This window comes from Stegodyphus dumicola, chromosome 6 (genome assembly GCF_044657685.1).
Source record: "Stegodyphus dumicola isolate Sdum_Otavi_A_Nest chromosome 6, ASM4465768v1".
Taxonomy (NCBI): domain Eukaryota; kingdom Metazoa; phylum Arthropoda; class Arachnida; order Araneae; family Eresidae; genus Stegodyphus; species Stegodyphus dumicola.
Window position 1 is genome coordinate 186,739,164 of NC_140773.1, and position 23,514 is coordinate 186,762,677.

Below are 23,514 nucleotides of genomic sequence, written 5' to 3' on the forward strand. Positions count from 1 at the left end.
ATTGCTTGATGATCATACCTCCCTACCCTTCTTTACAAAACTTGAAAAATGCACAGATGAATTTCGATTATTTCTTAAAGCGTTCTATAAATTAAACAGCAAACAGTAATGATGGTAACTACCAAAATTTGAATAGTATTTTTTAGACCCATAAATTAAAAAATAATACCTAATAGCTAGATAAAACGCTGACCGCATCACCACCCCCACCCCCTCCCAACTAAAACTGCCCCTGATTGAGAACCCCTATACTGTGATGTTTAAAACCGAAAATTCATGAAATAACCCAAACGAAATACAAGTAGAAAATAACCATTCTGGGCAAACTTCCCGCTTCTTTGGCGACCGGAAGATCCCGCTTTTTGGCGCTACAAATTTATTACGTTGGCGAGTCACGAGCGTATGGCAACCCCCCACGATCCGAATTTTCCTACCGGCGGAGTCCCTCTACCAACATTCATCTAGAAATGCCAGAACCAAGCTATCTGTCGCAGTGTGAGGTAAGGTTCTGCGTGAGGCGCAACCTGGGGACGCTTCAATGAAACAGTAGCAGTGGCGTAACACTTCTTGCCTCCATGTTCCTCGGTGTCTGACCAACAACTCTGTAAAGATGACAGTGCTCCGGCCTATGTAAATAAACAGACCGGACGCGGATAGATGGTCACCGTGCGTCAAATATGAAAAGAGAATTCTTTAAATTTCAACTTCGATCGGATATTAATGTGTTATTCATGATCTAAATGAAGTCACTTGAAAGGAAGGTTTTATCTATTGAACGAACACGTTTATAGTGGTGGTTCCTTCAATATAAATTTTTTTTGCCGTTGGTGTCGGGCTGAAAAACTGATGATCAAGCCTGACATGGTTATAAAACCTCAACTGGAGGATACATTTCAAGGTAATTAATTATTTATTTATTAAGTATGTCTTTGGCAGATAATTATTGTTCGCGATCTTTGACATATTACTATTACTTGCGAAAACACCGTGGGAATTATTGATATTTAGTTTTTAATGATTTCCTTACTTTTTATTAAATTAAACGAAATATTCCTTACATTTTTATAAGTTGAAGGTTGTTTGCATCATGATTTTTATTTACTTTTTTGAATAAGTAGCTTCGGACTAAAAATAATGAATTCGACGAGAATAACACATAAAAATTACTTCGTTACTCGCTTTACACACCAACTGATATGATCGTATTTAACTATATGCAATATATATAATTTAAAACCCGAAAACAGCTTTTTTTAAATCTTGCTTAGAAGCTAAAAAAAAAAGATCATGTATAAAAACTGCTAAAAGTTATTTCTGTTTCTAATTTTAAACATTGGAATTAATATCTAAGTGAAAAAAGCCTATTCTGTTCTTTCAGAGATAGAAGATTCGTTCGAAACGTGTTTTATTTCAAACTTGACGAATATTTTAGCTCTTATAAGAACTTTTAATATTAGTCTCAGAATACAGTGTAGCTTTATCGCATTTGACATTTCTTAAATTAGTTTTATAACGTAATAAAGTTATTAAAATGCTGAACCGTATCATCTCGCTTGATAATTATAATATATGAAATAGTGCCGTTTTTAGTTTCACTTTCATTCTGGCTTAATATGAATTTTTATTTTAAATGTCAGAGATTAGTATCCAAGGGTTATTCTGGCATACCAGATTAACATCCTGTTTTATAATTGTCGAAAAAATAGAAATTTAAATAAATAAAGTTTAAATTCTATTATTTGTGAGAGTTAAGCTTATTTTTTATATGTATGAATTTATAAACTATATCATTTAACAGACTTAATTTTTTTACAATTATATGTAATTTGCTTTGATTTATTTTATCTATATATGCTCTTTTTTTTAATATCTTCTTTTTTAATTTTTTTAATATCTTTAATATAAAATATCTTCTTTTATTCAAAAACTTTGAAAATGCTATAATAACTGGCAATGTTAAATGGTACTCGCAAGTATTTGCTTAAACCAAGTTCATTATTCTTAGCTGTGCGAAACATTTCATGTAAAATTTATGATCTCTTTTTTTTTAATATCTTCTTTTTTAATTTTTTTAATATCTTTAATATAAAATATCTTCTTTTATTCAAAAACTTTGAAAATGCTATAATAACTGGCAACGTTAAATGGTACTCGCAAGTATTTGCTTAAACCAAGTTCATTATTCTTAGCTGTGCGAAACATTTCATGTAAAATTTATGATTGAAATTTTTGATTATGTATTTTCAATTTTTCAATTCAATCAACATTTGTATTGAACACAGACGAAAAAAAAAAAAAAAAAAGTATTTCGATCACGAATAATATTTTAGGGCCGAATTTTCTTCTTTTATTTTTTTTAATGTCGAAAACTGAAAAAAACTGACAATTTCATAAAAAATAATGTTGCACTTCAAATTTTGATTAAAATTTGCGAATTTCCAATTTCGTAATATCAAAAAAAAAAAAAAAAAAAAAAAAAAAACGGACTTTTATATATCACATAAACTAAATTTCACGAAAATGGTTAATAAGAAAATATTTCGCGTATTTTAACCGCTAGTAAGGAACATAAGACTAAGCTAATGAGGCGTTTGTAACAGATCTAAGAGTATTATTTATAGTTTCTACGTTCTTATTAAACCAGTTACAAGTTATCTGTCCTGAACGTATACGATTTGCTATAGATTATTAGAGATATTATAGAATATTGTATATTTTTGCAGAGTTGTTACTTCCACTTCTGCGAATGGGAAAATTTTTTGTAGCTAAAAATACTATCAGTAATTCCGAATGCTAAGGACTACCATAATTCGTTATTTTAACTAAATTAAAGAGGGAAAGGGGGTTTAAAAATCTGAAACTTAAATTACGTCCAAAGGGGCGTTTTTTAACACCTTTATGTGTTACCTTTATTTATTAAATATCATGCTCTTTGCATTTAAACCATAAAATTCAGATCAAGAGCAATATCGCAAAATATTCTTAAAATGAGCATATCTTTAGAATTCCCGATACACAATCTCACGCGCTAGAGATAAAAATGTATTTTCTGCACAACGTTGTCATTGCTTTTGAGTTTGTTCATCAAAAATTCGTTAAAGTTCACAAAGTATGAAATCGATAATAAAACAAATTCCAAATTCTAAATTTGGGCTTCGAGATGCCCATATTCGCAGGAGAATTACGTTATTCAAAATTTGATGGCTCTAGATACCTTTGTTTTATCACAATACGAGAAACATACATACATTTATGCAGATTCTTCATTATTTAATTTCTTTGAATATAATACAGGGCGATAATATTTTGTGGCAACAATTTGAAAAGTGAAACAACGCTTGTAGGGAATCAACGCAAAATTCCAAAACGAAATTTAATAGTCTTCTCGGCAAATTGCCCCTTTGGACTAAAAACAAAGGTAAATGAGCGGAAGTAACATAAACTCTATTTGAGAAAGGAACTATGCCAATTAAAATACCCAATGAAAATAATTTAAGACTATAAAAATTGCCCAAAAAATTGTACTGATCAACTAGAGTTTGTTTTTTGACCCTTTATTTCCACTTCATTTTGAACGAAGTATATTTTGTACAGATTTTATGTTAGCATGTTATCATATTAATTAAACATCTTGTCATGTTCCAGCATTTAATATAACAATATCTTAGTTTTTTTATTGCGCATTAAGTTATGTAAAAGCTTTCGGTAAAAGAGACTTGAACTTTCGTTGATTTTATAGTGAAACAGAGAAAAGTTGTAGTAAATTTATTTTTTATTTTCGAAGTTGTAGCACTCAAAATGTGGACTTTTAGTGACGGAATTACTTTAAAAAAATTTGGGCTTAAATGACACACATCTAAACTCTAAAATTATTACTCGGCTGCGAAAACTTCCAGTAATTAATTTCTAAACAAATTCACACTTTTAAAAGTTTTTTCCTTTTAGATACGTTTTAGAATAACATTCGCTAGAAGTTATTTATTTTTTTCTTAATGTTTGCTAAAGCAAGTAAAACTAATTTATCGACGCGAAAAAAGTATCTAGTTTTTGTATTTAAATTCTCCTTTCAATTTACGACTTTTAATTTATTTTTTTATTTTTAATGTTGCAGACTGTAAGGCGGTGGGTGTCGGGACATATTTCCACGAAGAATTTTCTGATCAAAACAGACTTTTAAATTTGTAAAGGCATTTTCACTGCGAATCAAATTAGAATTTAATGTATTAAACTAGAACTCTTAATGAACAAATAACTTCTCCATTACAGATATTAAAAATATGAATCTAATTTTGTAAAAGATAATTTTTAATTTTATCGCCTACTGTTGTTCTTAACTCCAGTCTCTTATACTTAATATATGTTACATAATCAGTTTTCTTAAATATTTGTAAATTATTTAAATAAATTATAAACTGTGCGTAAAATTTTAAAATATATTCTTAGCAACTAAAAATATTAATTGCAGTGAAGTCTTCCTGAATTCTTAATAGAGACTGTTTGAAATATTTTAAAATAAAATTAAACGCTTGAAATATTACATAAGCTTTTAATTTAAAGAAGCGATGTAGCATTTTCATTGTGTTAAGTATTTAAATATGATATACGATATTTTATAATAATTTTTGTGAAGTTGAGTAAATAATATAATGCTAAGCGTACAATATTATGGAACAGTTGCATACATTTAAACTCAACATTAATGGAAGAAATTATTTCTATAAGCTTGTAATCGTAGTAACATACCAATTGGTAATTAAGTACAAATTTTTACAGGGAATTTAACATTGTAAAAATCATTGATTGTTCGTTTATTTTTCAGTTATTATACTTATATACTGATTGTACGTTTGACATTAATTTTATCTGAAAGCAAACGGTTTGATCTGCTTTGTACTACATTATAAAATGGATACTCCCCCCCATCATATTAAAAAAAGTGTGAAAGCTTTCAGATTTTATATTACGCCCAACGAGGCCTTTCTTTAACGTTTTGTGCCTTACCTTTATTAATTAAATAACATGTTCTTCGCACTTAAACCATGAAATTCAATTCAACGTTAATATCACAAAATATTTAAAAGAGCATATGTTAAGAGTTTCCGATACACAGTCTCGCGCGCTAGAGATACATATTGTTGCCAATTGCTCGCTTTGAAATAGTTGAGTTTCTTAATCAAAAACTCATAAATGCTTTAAAAATATGAAACAGATAATAAAACAAATTCCATATTTGGGCTTCCAGATACCCATATTCGGGTGGAGACGTACGTTATTCAAAATTTGATGGCTCTAGGTACCGTTGTTTTATCACAGTGCGAGAAACATGCATACATTTATACAGATTCTTCATTATTTAATTTTTTAATATATTATAGGGCTCTAATATTTGGTGGCAACAATTTAAAAAGTGATTCGCCCTTTACAGCAATTCAACACAAACCGCAAATTGCGCAAACGCAATTTATTAATGGAAATACTAAAAACTATTTTTGGTATTTTCTGATTGCCCGAACCCCCGCGAAAAGATTCCAGTTTACTGTCGATTTTATGAAACGGCGGGAAAACGCTTTTTTGTATAATTTTAAGGCTCACTGCTACTGTTCCATTCAGAAAATAATGAAGAAGTTTTTTCAAAGAAACAAGAAATTTTATGAGGAAAACAAAAATCTGTAAAACCGATATTTACATCTTAATAGCGGTGGATACTATACTGGGAAATAACTGTTAAACGTAAAGCATGCAAATATTATACCTGTATTCAAACACATCTGTGGTACACGAATGCGTAAGTTGGTTGTTTTGGGGGAAAGACTCGAAAATACCCCCCAAAAATAGCAATTCTACTGCATATTGAAACCGGGAGGGGACCGGCTCCAGAGATGACGCAACCGATGCGGCAGAGCTTAAGGGCGGCAAAATTTTAACTTAGAAAAGCATATAGAACAAAATTTCTGGAATTTATAGATGCACTGGGCTACAAAATTTAGTGAGTGTAAAATTCTTAGAATTTAGGAAGACACCAGGCAGTAGTATTTAGGGCCAGCGCAGAATGAACCGGTGTCGCAAAATGCCTACCACCGGCCCTGAGCCGAGGTTTGGATGATCAGAAAATGCTCATCGTTTATGTATTCCAGATTATGTACGATTATATGTACGACTTTTGCAGATAAAATCAGTTACCAAATACTGTGAAAAAAATATCACTGCTGTTATCTCATGCCTTTTCTTCTCTTTTTTGCATTTTCTGTCGAAATTTTACTTCTGATTCTGGTGGTTGGGGTAATTTCTCCGCCGTTGGCAATAAATAAATTTTTTAAAACTTAATCTTTTAGGCACGGTGAATATAACTTCACATTATGTTTTTATGATATGCAACAAATGTAGAGACAATTCATTTTGTGAAAAAAAAGAATGCAAAAATACATTAAAAAAATGTGAAAGCTTTCAGATTTTACATTACGCCCAAAGGGGCGTTTTGTGGGTTACCTTTATTTATTAAGTATCATGTTCTTCGCATTTAAATCATAAAATTAAATTCATCAGCAATATCGCAAAATAATTTTAAAAGGAGCATATCTTTAGAATTTCCGATATACAGTCTCGCGCGCTGGAGATATTTCTTTTTTCGTACAGTGTTGCCATTGCTTGCTTTGAAAATAAAAAATTCATTAAAGTTTTACAAAATATAAAATAGATAATAAAACAAATTCCAAATTTGGGCTTCCAGATGCGGATATTCTGGTGGAAACGTATGTTATTCAAAATTTGATGGCTCTAGGTACCGTCGTTTTATCACAATGCGAGAAACATAGCATACATTTTTGCAAATTCTTCATTATTTAATTTCTTTAAATATTACACAGGGTTGTGATATTTGGTGGCAACAGTTTGCAAAGTGAACCGACATTTAAAGTTTTCAACGCAAAATGCTAAATCGAAATTAATAGCCCTTCTGGGTAAAAAATGAAAGGAATGACTTATATGCTTAATGTGATTTATGGAAACGAGTGTGGATTTTGGTATATAATTACTTGATAGAATACTTTTGGTGAAATTTTTAACAAAAAGTAGTGTAAAAAGAGTTTCAATAATAACTAGCATCTGCACACAGAGATTTAAAAGTAATAAGAAAAAAAAAAAAAAAAAAGAGTCCGAAATTCTCGGATTTATTAGCTGTTTGTGGAAAAAAAAAATCTGGAATTTACGCAGTCTTAGAAAATATCTTATAATTCGGGAAACAATCGAAGCTATTTGCATATGGATAAAGTTATTGCCGTAAACATAAGCATCCAATGCATTACAGAGTTGTGATTATAGGTACTATCTCTTTGCAAAATTTTCCTTCTTTAGCATGTTTCTCTAGTTTAATATTGTACGCTTAGTTTAACATACGGACATGAGGTTACACTATGTTTAACATATGACGTACGCTAACACTAAGTTTAACATATGAAATATGTGGTAACTGACATTTTTGTGTTACTGGTAAGGCCGATGAACTCCTTCTGCCTCTTAAGAAGAAAATACGCACTGTTTTGACAACCCGCGGGTTCGCGCTAATCACCGCGTTGTTCAAATGTCAACTGAACATGCTTTGTTATAAAAATGGTAGATGTACCTTATAAAAGTACACCGACAGTCTTAGAAGTTTTCATAATGTGAAAATTCCTCTCTGACTGATGAAAATGATGATTTTGAGAAGTGGTGAGTGATTAACTATAGAATTATTTTTAAAAGCATGAACCTTTTAAAAGGAATAAAATAAATTCTTATGAATTATTGCGTTGAACTGCGGTGGAATTACCATTTCATCTAAAGTTTTATTAAAAAAAAAAAAAAAAAAAAAAAAAAAAAAAAAAGGAAAAAATATGGGAGAAAGAAGAAAATTGTCTGAATTTCTTAACGTAAAAATAATCGTCTGATGTAATACCATGGCCATATCAACGCAACATCGGACGTAAACTTCGAATTAATGATTATGCCGTACTTTTACGAACTCTCGCACAGCGATTTCTTTGTTGAAACGAATTAGGTCGTAAAGTGTTTCTCTGTTTCAAATTGCATCAGTTAGCAATATTATTCAAATAATAATAATAATAAAAATCTGAAAGGTTTCAGATTTTAAATTACGTCCAAAGGGGCGTTTTTTTAAATATTTTATGTATTACCTTTATTTATTACATATCATGTTCTTGGCACTTAAAACATAAAATTCAGTTCAACAGTATTCTCGCAAAATAATTTTAAAGAGCATATCTTTAGAATTTCCGATACACAGTCTCGCGCGCTGGAGATATTCCAAATTCGGGCTTCGAGATACCTTTATTCTGGTGAAAAAGTACGTTACTTAAAATTGGATGGCTCTAGGTACCGTCGTTTTACCAAGATGCCAGAAACATACATACAGTTATGCAGATTCTTCATTATTTAATTTCTTTAAATATAATACAGGGCTGTAATATTTGGTGGCAACAGATTCAAAAGTGAACCGGCATTTAAAGTTTTTAATGCAAAATGCCAAAACGAAATTAATAGCCCTTCTGGGCTAATGCCTTTCGAGCTGAATATATTTATTCAGTATATTATGAATTATATCTGTATAGTGTTATAAATGAAATCATTCGCATATATGATTTTAAAATTAGTGCTTTAAAATAACTCATTTTGTTAAACAATTACAATTTTAATTTGTAAGTTCTACACTGAAAAGCAGTATTTCGAGAACTAGCTGTTTTTAAGCCAAATTAAAAAAACTTGTATTTTATTGCCTTGTTGCCTGGCAATCAGGATACATAAATGATAAATTCACTGACAATTTAACGTAATGAAACGATACAAAATACTGGATGTAGTAATTTTATAAAGATATTCTTCAAAATGTATCAGATATCTAAAATATTTCACTGAAATTAAACAGCAGTTTAAATCTTTCCACGTTCTGTTGACATTTTTCATTTTTGACAACATATTCAACATATTTAGATGTGTTATTTTTCACACACTGTAACATTTTACTCTTTGCTATATAGTATTTAATTTCATCTCCACTGAGAGTGTTTTATGTTGCATCAACAACAGACATTGTTGCTTAGAAACGAAAAAGTTAGAATAATTGTATTGTATTTTTCAATTCTGAGGCGTTATTCAAAATCGGAAAGCGCACGGCACTCTATTCGCTTTAAAATATTTTCTCATAAGGAATGTTTATTTAATTTTATTTCTCAGCGCAATCTGAAAAAGGAACTAATAATAATGGCAAAAGAAATACAGTTGAGAAAGGAAAATTTTAAATTGAAAACATTTTCTCTGTGGCTTATGATTTTTTCTAAATTACTTTTGCTTCTGAAAAATCACTCGCTCAGATACTGAAACTACAACAAAAAGTAAAATTAGGGATTTATAATTAATACCATCTTCTAATAACTAAAACCAAGTCTCTAAAGGAATTTCCCAGGTATATTTATTGCACAAATGAAAAAGAAATTTCTGTTACTCGAAAAATGTATTTCATTTCCATTTTAAATTGGTGAACGAAAAATTCCTATTTCAAAGAACATGTACTTGGAAGAAAATGATTACTACATTTCCTTTTGTTTCTCTTTAAACTCTTTTAAGATATATCCTGCGAAATTATTGCATATTGTCATGCGAGGTCTAACTCCGCAGATTTGCGTGCGAATGTGTTAAAAGAACCTAGCGATTTTCATTTTTTTTTTTTTTTAATTGCCATTTCACTCTTTGCATGTCTGGCAATAATGCTCATTGTTTCGAATGTGGCTATTGTAGTTCGGAAATTGTTTTTCAAAGACTCACGTTTGTCTGTTAGTAGTGAATTTATGGATAAATCATAAGCAAGTTTAGGATTTATATATACCTAGGTCTATTTTCACATACATAATTCCTACACGTGTTTTATTTAACACTTTTTACGGAAGTGTTTTTCTTTTTTTTCTTTTTTCTTTTTTTTTTTTTTTTCTCCCAAAGGGTCAATTTGCTAGAAGCACTATTGATTTCGTTTTAGCATTTTGCATCGATTCACGAAAAGCGTTGTTTCACTTTTCAAATTGTTGCCTCGAAATATTAAATCCCTGTGTTATATTAAGAAATTGAATAATGAAGAATCTGCATAAATGTGTGTATGTTTCTCGCGTTGTGATAAAGCAACGGTACCCAGAGGCATCCAATTTTGAATAACATAATCCTACTGCGAATATAGGCATCTGGAAGCCCAAATTTGAAATTTGGAATTTGTTTTACTATCGATTTCCTATTTTGTAAAACTTTAACGAAGTTTTGATTAATAAACTCAAGGATTTCAAAGCGAGCAATAACAACGTTGTACAGAAAAAACATTTTTATCTCCAGCGCGCGAGACTGTGTATCTGAAATTCTAAAAGATATGCTCATTATAAAATTATTTTGCGATATTGCTCTTGAACTGAATTTTACGGTTTAAGTGTGAAGAACATAATATTTAATTAATAAAGGTAACATACAAAATATTTTAAAAAACGCGCCTTTGAATGTAATTTAAAATCTGAAACCTTTCAGATTTCCCTCCCCCCTCCCTTTTTTAGCCATACGATTTATTTTGAAGTAGCCTGTTTCAAACGTTAATGTAACTTTTTTTTTCCTTTTTTAGCCTAAATGGCACATTAGTCAAGAATGCGATATTATTCTCGAAATACCATTTTCCGTCAAAACACTTAAATGCGTTGTATCACTTTCCTAATTGTTGCCACCAAATATTATTGCTCTGTATTATATATAAAGAAATTAAATAATGAACAGTATGCATGATTGTATATATGTTTCACGCAGTATAAAAACACAACGGTACTTAAGAGCCGTCAAATTTTGAATTACGTAGTCCTCCACCTGAACATGGGCACCTGGAAACCCGAATTTTGAATTTGTTTTATAATCTATTTACTGTGTTGTAAAACTTTAATAAATTTTTGTTTAAAAAACTCACCGATTTCAAAGTGAGTGGTGGCAATTCTGTGCAGAAAAAAAGAGCATTGTTATCTCCAGCGCGCTAGGACTGTCACAGGCGACCCTCAACTGCCTCTTGCCCAGTATCTCTCACAGCCGCACAGGTGCTGCGCAACCTGTGTGGCTGTGAGAGGGGACATATCCCTATTAGACCCCTTATCAGTTCGATATCACAACGTGAATTTTGGTCAACCTGCACTATGAGCTTTACCCTGATAATCATATTTACGTATAATTACTTCTGACAGAAACATCTCTTTCTCTGTTATAGATGTAGTATATTCATGCCAAATTTCATTAAAATATGTCCATTAGTTTTTCAGAAATTCAACTTAACCGACAGTTTTTTTTTTTTTTCAATTTAGCCTGCAAATGTATTTAGTTTACTGCTTTGCTCAGGAACTGCATAAATATGTCAAAAATATAAAATCGGAACCTGCGTATAATATAATATACAAGCAGATTAGAAAGTAGTTACGCTTACGTATAAATCTACAGTTGTAATTTATTCTTAAAAAAGAGCCTTAATTCCAGTGTTGGTGAACATGATTCTAAAGCTAAACCCTTAGGATCTAAATGATGCCAGATGTATTACTGAAATCAGAAAATTATTACGAAGTGCGAATCGCGTTTCCTAACGCATGCTTTATTATAGTGTATATTTTTGCAAGGAAAAAATATGCGAGTATATTTCGCGTAGAAAATGAAAAATTGGTGTACCAAACTGTGTCATCTGAATGAAGAATTTTCTTCATGAAGGGCGAATTGGCTATGACTATGATTCTTAAGAGTTTTACTTCAGATTTACGAGCGTTAGACATTTCAATTAACGAAACTTTCAGATGAAATTCAGAAATGTTTATGTAGAATTTATGGTAGAAGTTATAGCATTTATGTAGAATTTATAGTAATTTTATGTAGAATCTGGGGTAGATATTTATGTCCAATGAAGCTATAATTTCTTCAGTCTCAATAGTAAATCGGAAAATTAGATGCTTTCAAAATGGCATTTAATATTTAAAATTGCAACAATGACTTTTAAGTATTGAGTTAAATATTATATAAGCAATATTTATAACTTAAAATTACTTACAAAAATATAAATAATTCAGTTAATTGTATTACAATAGAAAATATAAAAATAAACAGAAAAGTGGAAACTGAAATTGCTTAAGTGAAATAGCTCACAAGGGCTATTAGACTCGAAATGGGATTTTGTGTTGAATCATTGTGAAAGAGTGAATCACTTTTCAAATTGTTGCCACCAAATATTATCGCCTTGTATTATTTTAAAAGAAATTAAATAAAGCAGAAGGCGCATGAGTGTAGGTATGCTTCTCGCATTGTGAGAAAACGACGGTACCTAGAGCTAACAAATTTTGAATAACGTAATCCTCCACTCGAACATGGGCACCTGGAGTCCCGAATCTTGAATTTCGAATTTCCAAATGTCTATTTCACATTTTCCTCCACTCGAACGTGGGCACCTGGAGTCCCGAATCTTGAATTTCGAATTTCCAAATGTCTATTTCACGTTTTTGAAAACTTTAACGAATTTTTGATTAACAAACTCAACGATTTCAAACAGAGCAATGGCAACACTGTGAGTCGAAAATTCTAAAGATATGCTGTTTTTAAATATTTTGCTATGTTGCTGTTGAACTGAATTTTATGTGGTTTAAGTGAAAGAACATGATATTTAATAAATAAAGGGAACACACAAAATGTTTAAAAAAAATAAAATAAATGGCCCTTTGGGCGTAATATAACAGCTGAAAACTTTCAGACTCTTTTGTGGGTTTTTTTTTAGTTTTTTAAACCTCGACCAGTTTAGCTTTTTGTGCTATGATGATTTAAAGAGTCTATTCAAGAGGACACTTTTGGCAATTGAATTTTGGAATAATTTCTTTCGGTTAACTATGTGTATATGAATAAAAATCTAATAACTAACTACCACAGAAACTTATATTTTAGTTTGTTATTTTCGTAAAGCGATTGCAACTTAGCAACGAGAGCCGAAAACAGAGTCTAACATCTAACTTCTTATTAGCTCAAATAGTTATGGCAAATACATGGTAATAAAAATTTAGCAGCCCTTTAATATAACTAGTCAGGTATGAACAATATTTATTACAACTGATCGTAACTCAAAGCAAACACCAAAAAGGTGAAAAGTGTCTGTATGTATATGTCAGTTGTAGATTTACCATTTAGAAGATGGTAAATGATTTCAAATGCAATGATCGTAAATGATCGTAAATCGTCGAGAAGATATTTGTATGCATGTACGTATATGCATGCTGTCCACTGTAGTGAGCAAACTGTAGCAATTATTTAAAACGAAATTTGAATCAAATTATTTTTTTTTATTATTACTAAGGTTATTTTAAGTAGAAAAAATACAAACATTTTCGTTTAATTTCTCTAGATTATTTGTATGCAACAAAGGGTTAAGAACGTTCTTACTGGAATTTTTTATTAAGAAAAATAAAAGCACATTTTTGTAACCTTAATAGCATGGAATTTATATAATGCAAAGCACATGATGCGTAAAAAAAGGGCCGGAATTTACATTTAAAATATTTGTACAAACACCTCCGACAAATAACTTGTCTTACATAGAAAAATCTCTGTTAATAGTCATAATCAATAACACTTACTTAGAAGACATTTGCGTTGATGTAAAGAACAAACAAGAATTCTCATAATTTCAAAAAGGAATTTCCTATTTTCTTAGAGTTTAATTAAAAAGGCTTATCGGCCCGTTTGTCGAATTAGCTGCTTTTTATCTGATAATATAAATTTTCTAACGAAAATAAGCCTAATTCTGTTTTATTTATCATTCTTCAATTCGCCAAATTATCAGCCTCCAAATCGAAAATAAGATCTAACTTCGCATTTATTATGCAGAAATAAAGCCGAGGAAATCTTTATTATATTTAAGCAATTATGTTTTCGTATCCCCCCCACCGAAATTCGGAAGCTGGAAAATCCTTATTTATCTTTCTTTCAATTATCATTGAACTAACTAACCAAGTTAAAGGAATTATTTTTAATTGTAGCGTTTAATTCCATCTATTATTTATGCATAAACATGCAACGGGAATTTTTAATCATTTGTCTTGTTTTAAAGGTTGAGGTAAGGATTATTATGACTCTGTTTTGCAGATTATACTCCCTTCATTGATTACTGTAATATACCTTTGCTAGAATGCTGTGCGATAGTGTGCGGTTTAGAGCATTACGTGCTTTTCGATTAAAACCACATTAAAAAAAATTGCATTCTGTAAATTTCAACATCTAGTAGAGAATTTTAACTTTAAATTAATAAAAGGTTCTTCTACAGCTGCGAAGTGATAAAACTTAATCTTTTAAATTAATTAAAACTCAATTCGAAATAAAATTCAATTTTAAGCGTTCGAGTACTATTTCATTTTCCCACATGAAGTAGTATAAATACAAAAGTATCAGAACATCAAAAAAGTGCATTTCTGTTTGAATAAATTTAAAGCTGTATTGTAGACATTAGGTATTTTTTCGGCGGCCGGAGAGATGAAAAATTAGCAACCGCCTTCGCCGGACCTCTGGAATACCGGCCCAGAGTGCAGAAACACTACACCACGACGGCACGCTAGGAAGGTGGGAGTATATCTATAAAAAAATATTAGCTTTACTTTTGCAATAGTTCCACAGTATATAAAATCAATTAATGTATAGAAATAAAACTTTAATTTGTAACAGTCATTTAACTCTTTATTATACTTTGGGTATTGCCCTTCCATCCTAAAACAGTAACTGCTTAATTTCTGTAAACTACGCCATTCAAATAAATAAATAAATAAATAAAATAAATAAAATAAAATAAATCTGAAAGATTTTATATCATTCCCAAAGGAACCTTTTTTTTTTTTTTTTTTTTCCCCTTCCCCATTTACACACACGTTTCGTTTCGAGAGCATTTGGGCTAATATTCCTTTGGACTAAAAATATTTAAAAACTGCCTATCTTTAGAATTTCCGTTAGACAGTCTTGTGCGTTGGATATGTATATATATATATATATATATATATGTATGTATGTATACATATTCGTACATTGCTCGCTTTGAAATCGTTGACTTTGTTAATCAAAAACTGCTTTAGTCTTACAAAGCTTTAGCTAAAGTCTTACAAAATATGAAATATACACAATAAAAAATTGAAATCCATATTTCTTGCTTCCAAATGTCCATATTCGGGTGGAGGACTACGTTATTCAAAATTTGAGGGCTCTAGGTACCGTTGTTTTTTCACAGTGCGAAAAACATGAATACATTCATGCAAATTCTTTATTATTGAATTTCTTTAAATGTAATACAGGGCGATAATATTTGGTGGCAACAATTTGAAAAGTGATTTAGAGCAAAATCCGATTTTGACACTGATAGCCCTTCTGGGATAACGCTCCTGTGGTCTCCATGTCTAATTATCCTGACATAACGCTAATTATTAATCATGTATAAATGAATTAACAAATAATATTTCAATTTGAAACCGAAACGTTTTATTTACAGCCAATAGGGAAATTCGAAACCAGAACTCAAATCCCTCTGAATCCAATTTCCATTTTAAACATGACGCATTGCATTCTGCTCTTGCTTACCGTCTTGCCAACATGTCGCAGCTTAATTTCGTCATTCCTAACTGTTATACGATGTAAAAAAGATGCAACTGTAATCAAGAGACGTGAGCAGATCAAACCTATTAAGATGCGTGTAATTCATATTAATACTGGACTTTTTAAGAATTAGAAAAAAAGGGATAAATTAGCCATGTTTGCAAGTTTTAATCTTCTCTTCTAAATTATTACGCGCACACACACACACATATATATAATAAAGGAACAGATAAATTGCACAGATCTAATATAGTGGCAAACTTACTATCAAGAAAACTCACAGTAATAATTTGTATTCAAAAAGCTTTTAAACTAAAACTGAAGTAAAACAAAAACAAAATTCGCAAAATATGAAATTAGTAATGGTTGAAAATTCTTTGGTCGATTCTTATTCGAGTCACCTCGGAGCAGGTATTGATGAATGAATTCAAATAATATCAAATTTTAATATTATTAAAAAATTAGTGTCTTTTGAAAACTTTATTTTGTATTGATTTATTCTCATTTAATTAATTTTAAAAATTATTAGTCCAAAGGGGCTTTGTCCCTTAAGGACTATTGTTTTCGTTTTGCGATTTTGCGTCGATTCTCTGAAAACGGCGAATCACTTTTCAAACTGCTGCCATAAAGTATTATCGCCCTGTGTTATATTTAAAGAAATTAAATAATGAAAAATCTGCATACGTGTAGGTATATTTCTCGCATTGTGATAAAACAACGGTACATAGAACCACCGAATTTTGAATGACGTAATTCTCCTACGAATATAGGCATGTGGAAGACCAAATTGGAAATTTGGAATTTGTTTTACTATCGATTTCCTATTTTGTAAAACTTTAACAAATTTCTGATTAACAAATTCAAGGATTTCAAACCGAGAAATGGCAAAGTTGTACAGAAAAAACATTTTTATCTCCAGCGCGTGAGTCTCTGTATCGGAAATTCTAAAGATATGCTTATTTTAAAACTACTTTGCGATATTGGTGTTGAACTGAATTTTATGGTTTAAGTGCGAACAACGTGATATTTAATAAATAAAGGTAACACACAAACCGGTAAAAAAACGCCCCTTTAGAAGTAATTTAAAATCTGAAACATTTCAGATTTTTTTTTTTTTAAATTTTCTTTTAAACTTAATTTTCTTGAATCGGTTGTGTTTTACATTCGGATATAAAAGCTCTATTCAGCTATGTTGAAGAAAATTCTTTCGGCTCTTCCTTGGTTTGGTTTACTTGATTATGGCAAAGCACTCGAGGGCTATCTGTCTAAAGACAGGAATGCCTTCGTGGAGGACTTTTTAAGGGAAACTGGCTCGTATGCACGTTGCACATGGAAGAAAACCACGAAAGCTTCCATGCTGCCAGCCCTTTCGGGGGATTAGAACCTCGGACCGAACTACCAGTATTCAGCGACTTTTACCATTCGGCAATGAACCCGGCTGCTCCTCGGCAAAGACCAAAGAATTTTATACTATTATTTTTAACGTGTAAATTGTGAGTTTTATTTATTTTTTTTTTTCTTTTGTATGTGTGTTAGCTTATTTTATTTAAGTTTTGATTTAAAAGGTTTTGAAAATATTACAGTATTATTTCGCGCTTTTCTGTTCGTAAATTTACCATTACAGAAGGATATTACTCCCGTATGACTCATTCTTGATTGTCTAACTAATTTCGCGGCATTTTAATAATAATTAATAATTAATTGTTCAAAAATTCTTATCATACTATATGTATATATAACTTTAATTCTCTGCTATAAGGGAATAAATACTATTATCCCATTTTCTTATTTCTTCTTTTATCCGTTACAAATAATTCGAGTTACATATATTTAAACCAGAACTCCTAAATTTCGAAACGTTGCGGTTTATGATTTAATTACATGCACATTCTGGGAACATTTTTGTCACGTTATATCAAAATCTTTCACGCATACTCTAATTACCGACATCTTCTCATCAAATTAAAGAAGATTGTCACTTGAGGGAGAAGAACTTAAAACACAGTCTGTTTCTACCGCACCGAATCAGCTATTTCATCTGAAAGTGTGCCTGTTATCCATTAACATCTGCGAAATTCGTTGCTAACAAATGGGGTTTAATGCAGGTATATTTCCCGGGGGGCTTAACTGTATGGGGCGATTGGGTTAATTTCGAGAACTTCAATTAGAGAATTTCAGCCTCGGGGCAGGCAGCGTTAATTCTTTGCTCCTCTCTCGCTCTCTGGAATCCTGACAAATACAGCAGACTGCTTAGCGACCTCGGGAATCATCGGGATGTGGTAAACTGAGCTATTAGCGAGGAATTGCCGCCATCATCGCCGAAAGGGCACCTTTAGTATCGCAAGGCTTGCATAAACATTGAAATAATATTTAGATTCACCTCGGGAGGTATCTTAAATTGTAGTAAATATTTGTAGTTCTCCGTTTGTTGGAAATGGATGTGGGCTTAATTAAACATAAATTAAAGGGAGGAGTTCGCTCAGTGAAGTGAGAGTCAATTTGGCTCTCATTCAGAAAGAGTAAGCGCTGTAAGAGAATTTTTTTAAAGCACTTCGTTAATTTGAGTGAATTCATCCACTAATGCAAGAGGCGATGTAACTTTCACTGGTATTGCTTCTAATTTTTATTTGCTGACAGTGAAATTCTGATGAGCATTAGCTAGCAATCAATTGTTTGAGGAGGAATACATTGAATGTATGAAGTCATTTGTGTTTCGATACGTACCTTCGATGATAAAAAAGGGAACTGGGCATCGTGCTTGGTAGTGGATTTAGTCATTAGCCAAAAGAAAAAAAAAAAAGATTCGATTAATATGTTTCCAAACTGAATTACTGAAGCTGAATAAACTTTATTAATACGTAATGCATCTACAGAATTCTAGGACAAATTTCTTTTAACAAATTCCAGCAAACCCAGCAAATGATAATTGACAGCATTTATTAATATGACATATCAACTTGTTTTTCTTAAAATATCGTCTGCTTGCGAACATAATTTTCAATGCAGCTACTTGTTTACTTTGGATCCGGTAGCATTTGCTGCCGTGAATTCTAAAGCTGAATAAAAAAATGTCAGTTGAGGACAAAAAGAAATGGACGAGACAGAAGGACGAATTTCACCGATGGTTTTACAGGCGTAGTTCTACTGTCCCTCCATAGTTTGTTACTCTTTGTATTAAGAATTACGTTGTATATAATCAAGAGTTTTTACAAAGGACCTATATTTGTATAATCAATAGAAATGTTCAATGCAGTATCAGTACTCATAGTCTGGTAAGTGTAGAAATGAATTTTGTAAAGGTGTCTTAAATACAGTGCAGTGTTCAATGTAGCATGTTATGCTGAATTTAAAACTATTTTGCGATATTGCTCTTGAACTGAATTTTATGGTTTAAATGCGAAGAACGTGATATTTAATAAATAAAGGTAACAGACAAAATGTTAAAAAAAAAAAAAAAAAAATACCTCTTTGAACGCAATTTAAAATCTGAAACCTTTCAGATCTTTTTTACCTTTCTAAATCGGAAGGTATATGTTTCTGAGGGACAAATTATGCTTTCCAGAATTTATGAAGATATAATATTTCTGAGGGACATCTACTCATTTTGGGGAATAAAAAAAAATCAAAATAAAAATTATAATTTATTGAGTATTTAGTATAAAGCAAGGTGTTAACGTGCAATATAACCGGGAGAATGTTTAATTACATTGTTATTTTTGGTATGTTTTCAGAGAACAGCAAAACATCCGGAACACTCCGCTTTCTGAATAATGTTATTAAGTAGTATGGAATATATTGTGTCTTGAGATCTATTAGCTGTATTTTATATATTCTACCTTATGCAACGCATACAGAATAATCTAATACTTGGCCTTCGTATGTCGGGATTTTAGGGTGTTGCTTTAGACAGTTGTGGTATCCGGACGATCCCCGATTAGTCTATGCAAGGCAGCCGGGTGTCCGGATCTGCTGTCACCTATCACCTGTCCCTCTATAGTTTTGAGGGAGAACAAATGAAAGGCCTTCCGCTTCTTTTTCCCTACTACCAAATTACTCAACAATAACTTTCGGCTTGCTAGTATTTTAAATGTAATGCGGTCACCAGCAACCCTAATTACAATACCGATCAGGGTTTTATCAGGGTAAGAATATCAGTAAAGTTTTATTGTAAAGCAGGAATTAATCCTAATTTTTTCAAGTAAATTTGACTGAAAATGGAACTTTGTGCTTTCTTTATGACTTATGATCTTGAAAAAATACGGGGATCATCTGTGTGAGATGAAGATTCACTGCGGCCGCAGAAACTTCGATTTCAAAAATCTCTTGTAAAGACCAGATCGATCACTTTTTCTTTCTTTTTAGTCCAAAGGGACCTTTGTCCCTGAAGGACTATTGTTTTCGTTTTGCGATTTTGCGTTGGTTCACTATAAATGTCCGTTTCACTTTTCAAACTGTTGCCACCAAATGTTAAGAGTCTTGCATTATATTTGAAGAAATTAAATAATAAAAAAATCTGCATAAATGTATTTATATTTCTCGCATTGTGATAAAACAACGGTACATAGAGCCATCGAAAATTTTGAATGATGTAATCCTCCTACGAATATGGGCATGTGGAAGACCAAATTTGAAATTTGTTTTATTATCGATTTCCTATTTTGCAAGTCTTTAACGAATTTTTGATTAACAAACTCAAGGATTTCAAAGTGAGCAATGGCAACGTTGTACAGAAAAAAACATTTTTATTTCCAGCGCGCGAGACTCTGTATCGGAAATTCTAAAGATATGCTGAATTTAAAACTATTTTGCGATATTGCTCTTGAACTGAATTTTATGGTTTAAATGCGAAGAACGTGATATTTAATAAATAAAGGTAACAGACAAAATGTTAAAAAAAAAAAAAAAAAAATACCTCTTTGGACGCAATTTAAAATCTGAAACCTTTCAGATCTTTTTTACCTTTCTAAATCGGAAGGTATTTGTTTCTGAGGGACAAATTATGCTTTCCAGAATTTATGAAGATATAATATTTCTGAGGGACATCTACTCATTTTGGGGAATTATTTTTTTCCCCAAATACATTCCAAATTTCGATATTGCATTTCGATAGACTTAAGGTGGAAAAATTCTGATTCATAAAGTCTTAAAGTTTTCGTACATTATAAAACATTCCTTCGCCGATTTTTAAATGTATCTGTTGTTCAGTTGCATTTTGTGTGAAGCAGCAACTCACATTTCAAATCAGTTAATTCGGAAGCTATTAAATTTCTTATTTGTTCCGAAATACTTTCGATTTAAAATTGCTTGTTTCAATTAAAGAGGGGATTTTTAAATCGGAAAGAAATTCCTAACAGGAAAAATCCCAGCATTTTGTTGGAAAAGCTTCGCAGAGGCATGATCCCAAATCCCGCTTTGTAGAAATCTTTCAGCGAGAAACTTCCTTTAGATGCAATGAACAGAAAACAATAGAATACTTTTTCCCTTTTCCGTTGAAGAGGAGGGAAGGAAATAAAGGGGTTTGCAAATCAAGATTATGGGGAGGAGTAAACAGTTCTTTATCGATTAGGACTCTTTGTAAACAGACAGCTTTTGTGCTAAATCGAAGACAGAAACATTCAGTTATTTGGAATATTTTGCTTTCATTTGGAAGATCATGTTACGTTTGGCCTTTAAGCGAGTGTGCATTGTAACCATTTAAGAATTTTTTTCTGAATATAAGGCTTTATCGGATCTTCTATAATAATGTTTCAAGGAATTATTTTAGCTTCAGTGATTTATCGTTCAAGCCAAAAGATTTTTGTTTTCTTTGAGTGGTCATCTCCCACGCGATGAAATCAACAATCTGTTACTATTTATATTAAGTTATCTGGAATGTTATGCACATAATTAGGGTTACAAGATTTTTTTCAATATCAGTGGAGGGGTGGAACTTTGTCAATTTATTTTAAGAAAATTATTTGGCGTATAAATGAATTTTATTTATAAAAAAGAATTACAATTCTTTTCCACCGACATTTCAAGCACTTCCAGGCTATTACTGTTTTTCTTGGAAACTGTTTCATTCTTTTGCAATGAGAAGAATCGATGAATTCGATATATGGGTTCTATATCAAACTTCGAATTTATGTCGCAGGCGATATATTCCGCAGCTGAATAAAACTTGTATTTTTCTTTTTTAAAGATATTATTTCTAGCTTTTCTATTGCAGTCTAGTACATTTTTATCTTTCTAAAGAATGGAAAGGAAAGCGAAAGTGGAGTGTCGCGACCAAACCTCAGGCAAAAAGGAAAATTTAATATTTGCTAGAAAATATTTCACATTTAAAACTGATATGTCGTGCATTTAACGTAGCTAAGGCGTTTGAGTTAAGGCTTTATTTAGTACAGTTTTATTAAAGAATCGTAGGTTAGAATAACTACGAAATCTTTATTGAACAAGTTAGAGAGTTTGCTTAGCTCAAATAGAACACAAAGAGAATACAAATCAAAGTTAAGTCTTTACAAACATTTAAATTGAAGTGTTGAAAATAAAGAACTTACAAGATACTCATTTATAAGTTTTAAATAGTTTCAGGCTTACCTATTAGGCAATATTATCAGGAGTATATTTGATAAAAGATGTTAACATGCTGAAAAGAATGAAGCAAAAATATAATGCGAGTACAAAATCTTTTTTTTTTTTAACTTCTGCGTCTGAACCAAAGTAGTAGAATCCTCTCTCGCCAGTATATCGTTTGGCGCTCGTTTGATTTTGACGTTGCCGAGTTTCATTATGCAAAAGTTGCACTAATTTATTCTAACATAGTGCTTTAAAATTAATAATTAATTAATAATTAATGTAAAATTATTAATAAATTAATAATTAATAATTAATGTAAAATTAATAATCGAATAAAACTCTATCAATTTCGAGGGCGATTAGACACAAGTCTCTCTTTTAAGGGAGGAGAGGGAATTAAGGGAAACTTTTGGGGAGGGCTTCTGCAAAAGAAGGCCTGTGCTGATTGTCCATATTTTAATTTCATGTATTATTTTAATAATCATAATGTATAAATTTCGGTATTATTATATGTGCAAAACTTACCCACCCACAAAAACTAATTATTTTATTAAAAGCAAACGTCTTTGTAAATAAAATAATTTGCTGCTTTATGAGCATTTTATAAACCAAATATTTTGCTTCTGTAACAATTTTCTGTGTGTAGTACAGTGCTGGCACTTTTCAGTGATGTGAACGATAAAGAACATATTAGCGACTTTTGTATACGTGGTAGTCATGAAAAAAAAAAAAAAAAAAAAAAGAAACTTCTTCGATATATGAACCCTTAGTGGCCTATCGGCCGAACCAATCGAAATGAAATTTCAGATATTGTTGTTTGAAGGTATGCGCTCGAGGTTGTGATGATTTAGAAAAACAGAGCTCTCACAGTAACACTTACGGTGAAAAACTTCGAAATTTTCGTATGGCAACCCCCCCTTTTTTCCCTGCACAAATAGATCAGTGCATTAAAAAACCATGTGTGTTAAGATAAAAAGTATGTAAAGTAAAATTCTAATTTTAATTTGCAGTTTTCAATAGTCCCTTAACCGTCTATTTTAATTTGGATATTCCCCTTTCTATCTCTAAATATAGTAACTTGATTCAATAAATCTGTCTAAACTGCGTCATTTCCTAATTAATTCATATCATATGATCTCACATAAAGCTGCTTATGCAGGTACTTACGTAAACACTTGAACCAATCAAGAAAAAGTAAATCGAAACCATTTTGAAAACTATAAACTTTGTACTTCTTTCCCAAGTTTTCTTTTAAATGTGTCAGACGTTCCTATTTTATTTCTTATCCAGCTGACGGGTCGCCGC

At 31.2% G+C, this 23,514-nt stretch overlaps 1 protein-coding gene across 2 annotated transcripts in view; it reads left to right on the top strand.

Annotated features, from left to right (window-relative positions):
- The first annotated feature begins 476 nt into the window (after window positions 1-476).
- LOC118181919 (uncharacterized) overlaps window positions 477-23,514 on the top strand; it is a 557,302-nt gene continuing 534,264 nt past the window's right edge. For both annotated transcript variants that reach the window (XM_085819274.1, XM_085819273.1), the window contains exon 1: window positions 477-898. The gene's annotated coding sequence lies outside the window, so the exon portion shown is untranslated. The remainder of the gene's footprint in view (window positions 899-23,514) is intronic.